A 13,551-nucleotide genomic window follows, 5' to 3' on the forward strand; every position below is an offset into this window, starting at 1 on the left:
GGCTGTACTGGAACTCACTTTGTAGACCAGGCTGGCCTCGAACTCAGAAATCCTACTGCCTCTGCCTCCCGAGTGCTGGGATTAAAGGCGTGCGCCACCACGCCCGGCTTCTCAGGGTTGTTTTGATTTGCATTTCCCTGATGATTAAGGATGTTGAACATTTTTTCAGGTGCTTCTCTGCCATTTGGTATTCTTCAGGTGAGAATTCTTTGTTCAATTCTGAGCCCCATTTTTTAATGGGGTTATTTGACTTTCTGGAGTCCACCTTCTTGAGTTCCTTATATATATTGGATATTAGACCCTTATCTGATTTAGGATAGGTAAAGATCCTTTCCCAATCTGTTGGTGGTTTTTTTGTCTTATTGATGGTGTCTTTTGCCTTGCATAAGCTTTGCAGTTTCATGAGGTCCCACTTGTCAATTCTCGATCTTACAGCACAAGCCATTGCTGTTCTATTCAAGAATTTTTCCCCTGTGCCCATATCTTCAAGGCTTTTCCCCACTTTCTCCTCTATAAGTTTCAGTGTCTCTGGTTTTATGTGAAGTTCCTTGATCCACTTAGACTTGACCTTAGTACAAGGAGATAGGAATGGATCCATTCGCATTCTTCTACATGTTAACAACCAGTTGTGCCAGCACCATTTGTTGAAAATGCTGTCTTTCTTCCACTGGATGGTTTTAGCTCCCTTGTCGAAGATCAAGTGACCGTAGGTGTGTGGGTTCATTTCTGGGTCTTCAATTCTATTCCATTGGTCTATTTGTCTGTCACTATACCAGTACCATGCAGTTTTTATCACAATTGCTCTGTAGTAAAGCTTTAGGTCCGGCATGGTGATTCCACCAGAGGTTCTTTTATCCTTGAGAAGAGTTTTTGCTATCCTAGGTTTTTTGTTATTCCAGATGAATTTGCAGATTGCACTTTCTAATTCGTTGAAGAATTGAGTTGGAATTTTGATGGGGATTGCATTGAATCTGTAGATTGCTTTTGGCAAGATAGCCATTTTTACAATGTTGATCCTGCCAATCCATGAGCATGGAAGATCTTTCCATCTTCTGAGATCTTCTAGAATTTCTTTCTTCAGAGACTTGAAGTTCTTTTTTTTTTTAATTTTTAATATTTTTATTACATATTTTCCTCAATTACATTTCCAATGTTATCCCAAAAGTCCCCTATAGCGCCCCCCACTTCCCTACCCACCCATTCCCATTCTTTTGGCCCTGGCATTCCCCTATATTGGGGCATATAAAGTTTGCAAGTCCAATGGGCCTCTCTTTCCATTGATGGCCGACTAGGCCATCTTTCGATACATATGCAGCTAGAGACAAGAGCTCCGGGGTTCTGGTTAGTACATCATGTTGTTCCAACAATAGGGTTGCAGATCCCTTTAGCTCCTTGGGTACTTTCTCTAGCTTCTACATTGGGAGCCCTGTGATACATCCAATAGCTGACTGTGAACATCCACTCCTGTGTTTGCTAGGCCCCGGCATCGTCTCACAAGAGACAGCTATCTTTGGGTCCTTTCAGCAAAATCTTGCTAGTGTATGCAATGGTGTCAGCGTTTAGAAGCTGCTTATGGGATGGATCCCTGGATACGGCAGTCTCTAAATGGTCCATCCTTTCATCACAGCTACGAACTTTGTCTCTGTAACTCCTTCCTGGGTGTTTTGTTCCCAATTCTAAGAAGGGGCACAGTGTCCACACTTTGGTCTTCATTCTTCTTGAGTTTCATGCGTTTAGCAAATTGTATCTCATATCTTGGGTATCCTAAGTTTTGGGCTAATATCCACTTATCAGTGAATACATATTGTGTGAGTTCTTTTGTGATTGTGTTACTTCAATCAAGATGATGCCCTCCAGGTCCATCCATTTGGCTAGGAATTTCATAAATTCATTCTTTTTAATAGCTGAGTAGTACTCCATTGTGTAAATGTACCATAATTTCTGTATCCATTCCTCTGTTGAGGGACATCTGGGTTCTTTCCAGCTTCTGGCTATTATAAATAGGGCTGCTATGAACATAGTGGAGCATGTGTCCTTTTTACCAGTTGGGACATCTTCTGGATATATGCCCAGGAGAGGTATTGCTGGATCCTCCTGTAGTACTATGTCCAATTTTCTGAGGAACCGCCAGACTGATTTCCAGAGTGGTTGTACAAGCTTGCAATCCCACCAACAATGGAGGAGTGTTCCTCTTTCTCCACATCCTCGCCAGCATCTGCTGTCACCTGAATTTTTGATCTTAGCCATTCTGACTGGTGTGAGGTGGAATCTCAGGGTTGTTTTGATTTGCATTTCCCTGATGATTAAGGATGTTGAACATTTTTTCAGGTGCTTCTCTGCCATTCGGTATTCCTCAGGTGAGAATTCTTTGTTCAGTTCTGAGCCCCATTTTTTAATGGGGTTATTTGACTTTCTGGAGTCCACCTTCTTGAGTTCTTTATATATATTGGATATTAGTCCCTTATCTGATTTAGGATAGGTGAAGATCCTTTCCCAATCTGTTGGTGGTTTTTTTGTCTTATTGATGGTGTCTTTAGCCTTGCAGAAGCTTTGCAGTTTCATGAGGTCCCACTTGTCAATTCTCGATCTTACAGCACAAGCCATTACTGTTCTATTCAGGAATTTTTCCCCTGTGCCCATATCTTCAAGGCTTTTCCCCACTTTCTCCTCTATAAGTTTCAGTGTCTCTGGTTTTATGTGAAGTTCCTTGATCCACTTAGACTTGACCTTAGTACAAGGAGATAGGAATGGATCCATTCGCATTCTTCTACATGTTAACAACCAGTTGTGCCAGCACCATTTGTTGAAAATGCTGTCTTTCTTCCACTGGATGGTTTTAGCTCCCTTGTCGAAGATCAAGTGACCGTAGGTGTGTGGGTTCATTTCTGGGTCTTCAATTCTATTCCATTGGTCTATTTGTCTGTCACTATACCAGTACCATGCAGTTTTTATCACAATTGCTCTGTAGTAAAGCTTTAGGTCTGGCATGGTGATTCCACCAGAGGTTCTTTTATCCTTGAGAAGAGTTTTTCCTATCCTAGGTTTTTTGTTATTCCAGATGAATTTGCAGATTGCACTTTCTAATTCGTTGAAGAATTGATTTGGAATTTTGATGGGGATTGCATTGAATCTGTAGATTGCTTTTGGCAAGATAGCCATTTTTACAATGTTGATCCTGCCAATCCATGAGCATGGGAGATCTTTCCATCTTCTGAGATCTTCTAGAATTTCTTTCTTCAGAGACTTGAAGTTTTTATTATACAGATCTTTCACTTCCTTAGTTAGAGTCACGCCAAGATATTTTATATTATTTGTGACTATTGAGAAGGGTGTTGTTTCCCTAATTTCTTTCTCAGCCTGTTTATTCTTTGTGTAGAGAAAGGCCATTGATTTGTTTGAGTTAATTTTATATCCAGCTACTTCACCGAAGCTGTTTATCAGGTTTAGGAGTTCTCTGGTGGAATTTTTAGGGTCACTTATATATACTATCATATCATCTGCAAAAAGTGATATTTTGACTTCATCTTTTCCAATTTGTATCCCTTTGATCTCCTTTTGTTGTCGAATTGCTCTGGCTAGGACTTCAAGTACTATGTTGAATAGGTATGGAGAAAGTGGACAGCCTTGTCTCGTCCCTGATTTTAGAGGGATTGCTTCAAGCTTCTCACCATTTACTTTGATGTTGGCTACTGGTTTGCTGTATATTGCTTTTATCATGTTTAGGTATGGTCCTTGAATTCCTGATCTTTCCAAGACTTTTATCATGAATGGGTGTTGGATTTTGTCAAATGCTTTTTCTGCATCTAACGAGATGACCATGTGGTTTTTGTCTTTGAGTTTGTTTATATACTGGATTACGTTGATGGATTTCCGTATATTGAACCATCCCTGCATCCCTGGGATGAAACCTACTTGGTCAGGATGGATGATTGTTTTGATGTGTTCTTGGATATCAAGATAGCAAGAACTTTATTGAGTATTTTTGCATCAATATTCATAAGGGATATTGGTCTGAAGTTTTCTATCTTTGTTGGGTCTTTTTGTGGTTTAGGTATCAGAGTAATTGTGGCTTCATAGAAGGAGTTGGGTAGAGTACCTTCTGTTTCTATTTTGTGGAATAGTTTGTGAAGAACTGGGATTAGATCTTCTTTGAAGGTCTGATAGAACTCTGCACTAAACCCATCTGGTCCTGGGCTTTTTTTAGTTGGGAGACTATTAATGACTGCTTCTATTTCTTTGGGGGATATAGGGCTGTTTAGATCATTAACCTGATCTTGGTTCAACTTTGGTACCTGGTATCTGTCTAGGAACTTCTCCATTTCATCCAGGTTCTCCAGTTTTGTTGAGTATAGCCTTTGGTAGAAGGATCTGATGGTGTTTTGGATGTCTTCAGGATCTGTTGTTATGTCTCCTTTTTCATTTCTGATTTTGTTAATTAGAATGCTTTCCCTGTGCCCTCTAGTGAGTCTGGCTAAGGGTTTATCTATCTTGTTGATTTTCTCAAAGAACCAGCTCCTTGATTGGTTGATTCTTTGAATAGTTCTTCTTGTTTCCAGTTGATTGATTTCGCCCCTGAGTTTGATTATTTCCTGCCGTCTACTCCTCTTGGGTGAATTTGCTTCCTTTTGTTCTAGTGCTTTTGGGTATGTTGTCAAGCTGCTAATGTGTGCTCTCTCTAGTTTCCTTTTGGAGGCACTCAGAGCTATGAGTTTTCCTCTTAGAAATGCTTTCATTGCGTCCCATAAGTTTGGGTATGTTGTGGCTTCATTTTCATTGAACTCTAAAAAGTCCTTGATTTCTTTCTTTATTCCTTCCTTGACCAAGGTATCATTGAGAAGAGTGTTGTTCAGTTTCCACGTGAATGTTGGCTTTCTATTATTTATTTTGTTATTGAAGATCAGCCTTAGTCCATGGTGATCTGATAGGATGCATGGGACAATTTCAATATTTTTGTATCTGTTGAGTCCTGTTTTGTGCCCAATTACGTGGTCAATTTTGGAGAAGGTACCATGAGGTGCTGAGAAGAAGGTGTATCCTTTTGTTTTAGGGTAAAATGTTCTGTAGATATCTGCCAGATCCATTTGATCCATAACTTCTGTTAGTTTCACTGTGTCCCTGTTTAGTTTCTGTTTCCATGATCTGTCCATTGGTGAAAGTGGTGTGTTGAAGTCTCCCACTATTATTGTATGAGGTGCAATGTGTGCTTTGAGATTTACTAAAGTTTCTTTAATGAATGAGGCTGCCTTTGTATTTGGAGCATAGATATTCAGGATTGATAGTTCCTCTTGGAGGATTTTACCTTTGATGAGTATGAAGTGCCCCTCCCTGTCTTTTTTGATGACTTTGGGTTGGAAGTCAATCTTATCAGATATTAGAATGGTTACTCCAGCTTGTTTCTTCATACCATTTGCTTGGAAAATTGTTTTCCAGCCTTTCATTCTGAGGTAGTGTCTATCTTTTTCTCTGAGATGAGTTTCCTGCAAGCAGCAAAATGTTGGGTCTTGTTTGTGTAGCCAGTTTGTTAGTCTATGTCTTTTTATCGGGGAGTAGAGTCCATTGATATTAAGAGATATTAAGGAAAAGTAATTGTCGTTTCCTGTTATTTTTGTTGTTAAAGTTGGCATTCTGTTCTTGTGGCTGTCTTCTTTTAGGTTTGTTGAGGGATTACCTTCTTGTTGTTTCTAGGGCGTGGTTCCCGTCCTTGTATTGTTTTTTTTCTGTTATTATCCTTTGAAGGGCTGGATTCGTGGAGAGATAATGTGTGAATTTGGTTTTGTCGTGGAATACTTTGGTTTCTCCATCTATGTTAATTGAGAGTTTGACTGGGTATAGTAGCCTGGGCTGGTATTTGTGATCTTTTAGTTTCTGTATAACATCTGTCCAGGATCTTCTGGCTTTCATAGTCTCTGGTGAAAAATCTGGTGTAATTCTGATAGGCTTGCCTTTATATGTTACTTGGCCTTTTTCTCTTACTGCTTTTAGTATTCTATCTTTATTTAGTGCATTTGTTGTTCTGATTATTATGTGTCGGGAGGTATTTCTTTTCTGGTCCAGCCTATTTGGAGTTCTGTAGGCTTCTTGTATGTTCATGGGCATCTCTTTCTTTAGATTTGGGAAGTTTTCTTCTATAATTTTGTTGAAGATGTTTGCTGGTCCTTTGAGTTCAAAATCTTCATTCTCATCCACTCCTATTATCCGTAGGTTTGGTCTTCTCATTGTGTCCTGTATTTCCTCAAATCCTACTTTTAACGATGGTTCTTAAATGCTTTAACTTCCCTTTTAGCCCACCACCCACCAGACGTAGTGGAAAAGAAAGAAGACGGGGAAGTGGACCTGTTTAAGATAGAAATGGTTTCTTTGGAGCAACTCCTGTCTATGTTGTCTGGAAATCAGCAGTATAGTTCACAGGTTCCCAGAGGCAGCTCTACATGCAAACACTTCATGGATTCACCAGCAGTCCAGTTTGGTCAAGTCAGGACAGCATACACAAATCAACAGCAGTGGCACTACCTAGCAGAGACAGCCAGGCCTTAGCCTCGGCATGAGTCAGCAGAAGGGACCTGGAAGGACTCCAGGAAAAGTTCTCAGCTGTGCCTCTCTCAGCAATGCAAAAATCAGCGAAGACTTGAGACCAACAAGCATTGTACAGCTACCTTTATAAGCAAACCTAACTCAGCTTCTGTCATTGTCTATCCAGTTCTGTTTATGCAAACGTCCAAATGTCAAGTGTCCTCCATGTGTCTTGCCTCAGTACAAGTGTCTGTCTCAGCTGACATCACTCTGACAATCAGCCCCAGTCTGCAGAAGCCCCAAGAAGCTGCCAACACACCACCAGCAGTGTTTTGGTGCATTTCTCTCTACGGAGTCCTGACAAATGCAGCAATGTAAGGTGGATCAATACATGTGTGTCATTAGCAAAGAATCTTTCATCACGTGTCCTTTCATGTGTTTGCTTTAGTAGAACATCATCCAACACAAAGGACAAAGAACCCTTAACTTTCCACCTCAGCAGTGTGTTAACATTTGTGGATATTCATAGGGATGAACCTTTTTTGGAGTCAGTGTGGGGTGGGGCTAGCTCAGCACAGCTCTTGGAGATCAATATGATCCCAGGTGGCAGCTCAGACCAGGGACATCCACATGGTCTTTAGTGCTAATATCTCACAATAACTGCCTGTAGTACATGGACACAGTCCTTATTGTCTGTCTTGTCATCTGTTACAACAGCCATCAGTTCGTGGCACAGTTCTTACAGCCTGCCTTGTCAGAGGTCACAAAAACAGCCTGTAGTTCTTCATGGGCACAATCCTTACTGTCTCCCTTCTCAGCTTGACAGGAGAACAGCCTGTCGGCCATGGCACAGTCCTCACTCTCTGCCTTCCTGACAGTATTTTACTGTTGTGAGCTTCACCAAAATTACTCATTCAGATTTGTTCATAACATCCCAAACTTTTTCTACCATATTTCTTCAAACTTTTCTAAATTCATCCCAAAAACCAATTCTAAAGACTTACAAACCCACATAGTCACAACAGCGAACCCACTTCTATATTACTTTTCTGTGATTTAAAAAGATTAGTGTTGTAGCTTACATGTAGCAGTAGAGGACAACTCCTGGTTTCCGGTTCTCTCCTTTTGATCACATAGGTTCTGGGGATAAAACTCAGGTCATCAGCTTTGATGGCATGCACATTTAGCTGCTGAACCATCTTGCTGGCCCTTGCATTTGTTACGTTTACATTGCTATAACCAAACAACTAAGGGAGGAAGGGCTTCTTTTAATTCATAGTTTGAGAGGGTTTGGCCCATGGTTTCTCAGCTCATGCACTTGGGCAGAACACCACAGTAGTGGAAACATGTGGAGGAGGAGAATATTTACCCCATAGAGGATAAGATGCCTACAGAAACAAGGGGCCAGAGGGAAGATAGTACTTTTAAGGACATGCCTTCATGACCTACTTTGCTTAGCCAGGCCACCAACATATGGCCACCAGCCAAGGAGCAAGTGTTGAACACTTGAACCTGTGGAGATAGTTCATATACAAATCATAACATAAAGAGATTGTTTTATGTTCATGGGGGAAAGCCTTTATTTCCTGTGGAAAGATAGGTGCTGCCTGTGTGTTCTCCTTTATCATCTTTCCACGTTTTCCTGGTAACCATATTTGCTTTCTTGTTAGGTCCCTCCCACTCTTGATAAAAGCTTGAACAGAAGCTGCTTGCTAAAGGCCTGTCTTTGCCTGCTCTCTCTCTCTCTCTCTCTCTCTCTCTCTCTCTCTCTCTCTCTCTCTGTCTCTGCCTCTGTCTCTCTCCCCCACCCCTTCTCTCTCAGGGCTGGCTGATGGGCTTCTTCTGGCCATTGTTGGGTATTTTTCTCTGAGTTTCTGTTCTACTGTGCAACTGGATGGTTGAGACTTTGACAACCATCTCTGAATAAGTAAATGCATTTATATATGTTATTCTTAATTACTTTCTCATGAATCAGCCCATTTAATATTTACAGTTATCAATTCTAATCCTTACTCTTTTACCTTTAAACTTTTACTTTGAAATGATCCCAATTTGAGGTATGAAGTTTCTTTTAGCTGTGCAAATGGGAGCAGAGAGAAATGCTGTTCTTTTTTCCCTGACTTCAAGAATATTTATACCTTCTAGAAAACAAAAGATGTAATTTCATTACCAGAGCAATGTGATTAAGATGATCAAGTAAACTTTAGAGACCCAAGACGTGAGTTTATTTAAGCTAGGCATCATGGTGCCCAGTCACTTGTTCCATTTCTTCAGCTTTCCATGTGTCTGTGGCCTGCTTCTCTGATGCTAGAAGGAGACCCCCACACATTCTCTTGACTTCAGCATGCATTACCTCCAAATAAAAATTTAATAATACTTTTTAAAAATCAACAAACTGGCTATGGGAAAGTGCTTCATCTTGGTTTAATTTAACTTCTGTAGTTTATTTTTTTTTTAATTTTTTCCACTCGTAGAAGCAGAAACAGCAGTAAACCAAAGAAAATTATTGCTTTGACATTAAAAAAAATGACAGTGTATGCTGGTATATGACTAAAATGATAACAACTTTCAACCTCACTGAATGGGACGAGACCAGGTTAGGCATTATAGCAAGATCTGTCCACAATAAAAGAAATTAGATTATCATTTTGCTTAGTAAGCTCAAAGAGCACTGCTCGACAAGACAGCAAAGGGGGCTAGAGATATGACTGCTCTTGCAAAGGACCTGGGTTTGGAGCACACACATGTGCTCACAACCATCTGTTATTTCAGTTACAGGCACCCAATACCCACTTGTGTTGTCAATGGGTACCAATAGTTAGGATTACTATTGATGTGGGGAAACACTATGAGCAAAGAAACCTGGGGAGGAAAGGGATTATTCAACTTCTACATCACAGGTCATTATCAAAGGAAGTCAGGGCAGAAACTCAAGCAAGGCAGGAACCTGGAGCAGGGGCTGCTGCAGAAGCGATTTGGAGTGCTGCTTACTGGCTTATCTACCGTGGTTTGCTTCATCTGCTTTCTTGTAGAAGCCAGGACCACTAGCCCAGGGATGGCACAATGGGCTGGGCCCTATCCCATTAATAATTTAAAAAATGCCCCATAACTAATCTTATGTAACCACTTTCTCAGTTGAAGTTTCCTCTTTCAGATAACTCTAGCTTGTGTCAAGGTATAGATATATAAATGACATAATACTATCCAGGACAGGCACCACACATGCATGTGGACATACATACATGGAGGGGAAACACTCACACACATAAAATAAATAAATCTAAAATTAAATGAAATCAAGATAGGTATAAAACTATTTCCTAAATCTAAGGGCCTGGTGTTCCCTTTGGAAAACAGTAAAGTCACTTTTAGGGACTACAGGATGATCAACTCTTTCTGTAGAAAATTTGATACCATCTCTGCCCTGTAGACTTTTACATTTTTATTTATTTTGGTTCTTTGAGAATTTTATATAGGCATATTATATTTATATCACTTCCATCTCCTCTTCCACCTCCTCTCCCTCCTCCTCTAACTCCTCCCATGTGCCCTCCACTGCCTCTGAATTCAATTTCATGGCCTCTTCTAGCATTATTCCTGTTACATATATCACCCACTGAATCCAGTTAGTGCTGGTCATATATGTATGTACTTAGGGTTGACCACTTGAGATTAGATAATCTACCAGGCAGATAAGCTATCTTCCTGCAGAACATTTATTCTTCCTCTTTTAGCAGTCATCGACTCTTCATCTGGGGATGGAGCCTTGTCAAATTACCCCATTGGCATTGGCAAGTCAACTGGTATTGTTACTATGCAGGTCTTTAGGCAGTCATATTGTTGAGATTTTGTGACAGCAGCTTCTTCCCTGCCATGTCTAGAAAACACTATTGTGCAGCAGAAATCTTGGTCCCATGATCCTTAAAATGTTTGCACCCCCCTCTCTCATGGTATTTTTTGAGGCTTAGGTGTAGGGGCTGGATTTAGATATGCCAACTAAGTGGACAGTCGGCAGGCACTTATGTTTTACATTTTCACCAGTTGTGGATTTCTGTATTAATCTCTATCTATTCCAAAAAGAAAATTCTTTGATGGAGGGTGAGAGCTATACTTACTTACCAGTGGATATAAGGATATGTATTTAGAATACAGTTAGGAACACGGCAATAGTATGTTCTCATCTTAGGCTGTGACTTCTCAAGCCATGGGTAGTTGGCTAGGTTTACCTAACTGGGCTGCCTTATCTGCCTCAGTGGGAGAGGATGTACCTAGTCCAGCAGTGACTTGAGGTACCAAGGAGGGTTGGTACCCTGTTGGGACCTCCCCCTTCTCAGAGGTGAAGGGAAGGGGAGCATGAGGGCTACGTAAGGGACTGGGAGGAGTTGGGGTGCTGTGATTAGGATGTAAAGTGAATACATTAGTTAATGAAAAATAGCACTACTAACATTTCCTCTCTCTTTTGGTTTGCTTTAGGATTGTTTCCTGCCCTTAGTACAAACTCTTGCTCAACAGCAGCTGGACAGGATCAGTGTGGCACACACAGCTGTCCTTTACGTTGTTCTGAATTATAGACATTAGGTTTCCTTTTCTGGCATTATTTCCTACTACGTGGTAGTGACAATTTAGAGCAATTAAACTAGTCTTTCTTATAGCCTTTAGGTTTCAAGCACAGGACTTTGGCGGAAAGCTAATCACAGTAAAACACATGGGGTCTTGTGGGCAGACAATGGCTAGAGCTCGACCTAAGCCTTCCAGCATACATATGTGGCTCCATCTCCTTGACTAGCATCTTTACTTCATCACCATACTCTTTCCTGCTCTGCCTGGACGTACATCAGGAAATGTGTTAAAAGAACGGTTCTGTGTGACAGATGCAGTGGCATCCTCCTGCAATCCCAGCTTTCAGGAGACAGGGCAGGAGCATGGTGCGTTTAAGACCTACCTTGTTTATCTATAGACTTTGAAGCCCATCTGGCCTACATATTGAAACTCTATTTCAAAACCCAAACAAGCAAAACCTCAAACATCTGCCATGAACAACCAGCCAAGCCAAGCAAGAACCCAACAGGTTGTAGGAGAGTCAGCTACTAGCCAGAGATGATGGCGTGCTACATGAAATGATTTTGCCCTATCTGTTGTATTTTAGGCTAGAGGTGACAAAGGCTGCTGAGGCTTTTACAGTCACTTCATGTCCCAGTGCAAAATCAAGCCTGGAGTTGGTCAACACTGTTCCAGAGACTAGACTTGCCATGAAATGAAGTAAGAGCAATGGCAGCACGCTATCAAGAGTCACTTTTGTTACAGAAAACTGAACGTACACATAAAAGCAGGAAACGGGATGGTTACCATTGAGGAACACGTTGCTTCCCTTTACCCACTCATGACCCACCTTCCTTATTCTAGTTCCCTCATCCTTACCTGTTTATTCCACAGCCAATTTCAACCATATTGTATAATGTGTAAAAATTTTAATAAGCATCCTTAAGGATTATATACCAAATATGAGTGCAGTACCTATTTTGTCTAAAAAAAAAATAGTAAAAAAATTCCTTAATTTTCTGAAATACTCAGTTTTTATAGTTTCCCAATCACATCATTAATGTTTCTGGTAATTTCCTTGAATGGAAAGCTAAATAAAATTAATATGTTATAATTGGTTGATATGTTTTCCTGTTTTTCTCTGTCTCATTTGTCTGTTTTTTTTCTCAATCCCTCTCTCCCTCCCCCCTCTATCTCTATCTGTCCAACTCCCCGCCTCTGTCCCTCTGTCTCTGTCTCTGTCTCTGTCTCTGTCTCTGTCTCTCTCTGTGTGTGTGTGTGTGTACATGGATGCCAGAACAGGACATCTTGATCTTAATTGGGCTTATTGCTTTTTTTTTTTTTTTTTTTTTTTGGTTTTTCGAGACAAGGTTTTTTTGTATAGCCCTGGCTGTCCTGGAACTCACTTTGTAGACCAGGCTGGCCTCGAACTCAGAAATCCGCCTGCCTCTGCCTCAGTGCTGGGATTAAAGGCGTGCGCCACCACACCCGGCGGGCTTATTGCTTTGAGAGAGGTCTCTCACTGAACCGGATGTTCGCTGTTTCAGCTAGGTTAGGTGGCTAGAGAACTCTCAGGATCCACCTCTCACTGTTCTCCAAGGCTGTTTTTACAGGAATACACAGCAGTGCTGAGCTTTTTACATAGGGGCTGGCATCTGAACTCAGTATTTCAGGCCTGCTGAGCAAGTGTTCTTACCCACTAAGCCATACACCCAGCTACTGGTTGAGTTTATGCAAATAGCTCATCTAAGATTCCCACTGCCCCTTTCTCAGCATGCTTGCAATTTATTTATTGAAAAAAATTCATTGCTCGTCTGTCTTACAATTTCACAATCAATCCTGTACATTCAACCAGCAACAAAACCATTTCTCAAAGTCAAAAGATTGGACACAGTTGGTGTATCTCACTTGAGGCCCATTAGCTTCACAAGCTGCATGTGGCCTCCATGTGTTCCCTGGTTGGCTTGTCTCTATGTTATTTTAGGGGTCATTGATAGTCATTGGCCAGAACAAGTAAGAAGAGCTAAAAGAAATCTCCCATCCCCAAACCAGGGACATAAAACAGGCCCAAGGCTTTAAAAAAATTCTACTGCCCATGATAAGCCCCATCACACACTCTGGAGCCCTGGCATAACAAAAATAAACAATATGATTTGTCTCTCACCATTCAGTTAAAACAAAACAAAACAAAACAAAACAAAACAAAACAAAACAAAACAAAACAAAACAAAACAAAACAAGTTTATCCAGAAAAGCAGTTTCTTAGGTCCTCCCCTTTCCCAGCTCCCCAACTCCTACTCTGTCCCCCTCTGCTCTCCATTCTCCACTACAAAAACTGATTCCAAGACTTTGCATGTTGCATTCTACCTAGGCCTCAAATACTGAGTTTCTAAGTTTGGGGAGGCCAAGCTCTTAGGACACTTAAAGTCCACTCTCAACATTTTGAGAAGTTTCAGGTTAGTGAGAGATCCTGTCTCAAGGACACAACATTTTGAGGTTAAA

The sequence above is a fragment of the Mus caroli genome, unplaced genomic scaffold (genome assembly GCF_978045245.1).
Source record: "Mus caroli unplaced genomic scaffold, Mus_caroli_1 scaffold_7, whole genome shotgun sequence".
Classification (NCBI taxonomy): Eukaryota; Metazoa; Chordata; class Mammalia; order Rodentia; family Muridae; genus Mus; species Mus caroli.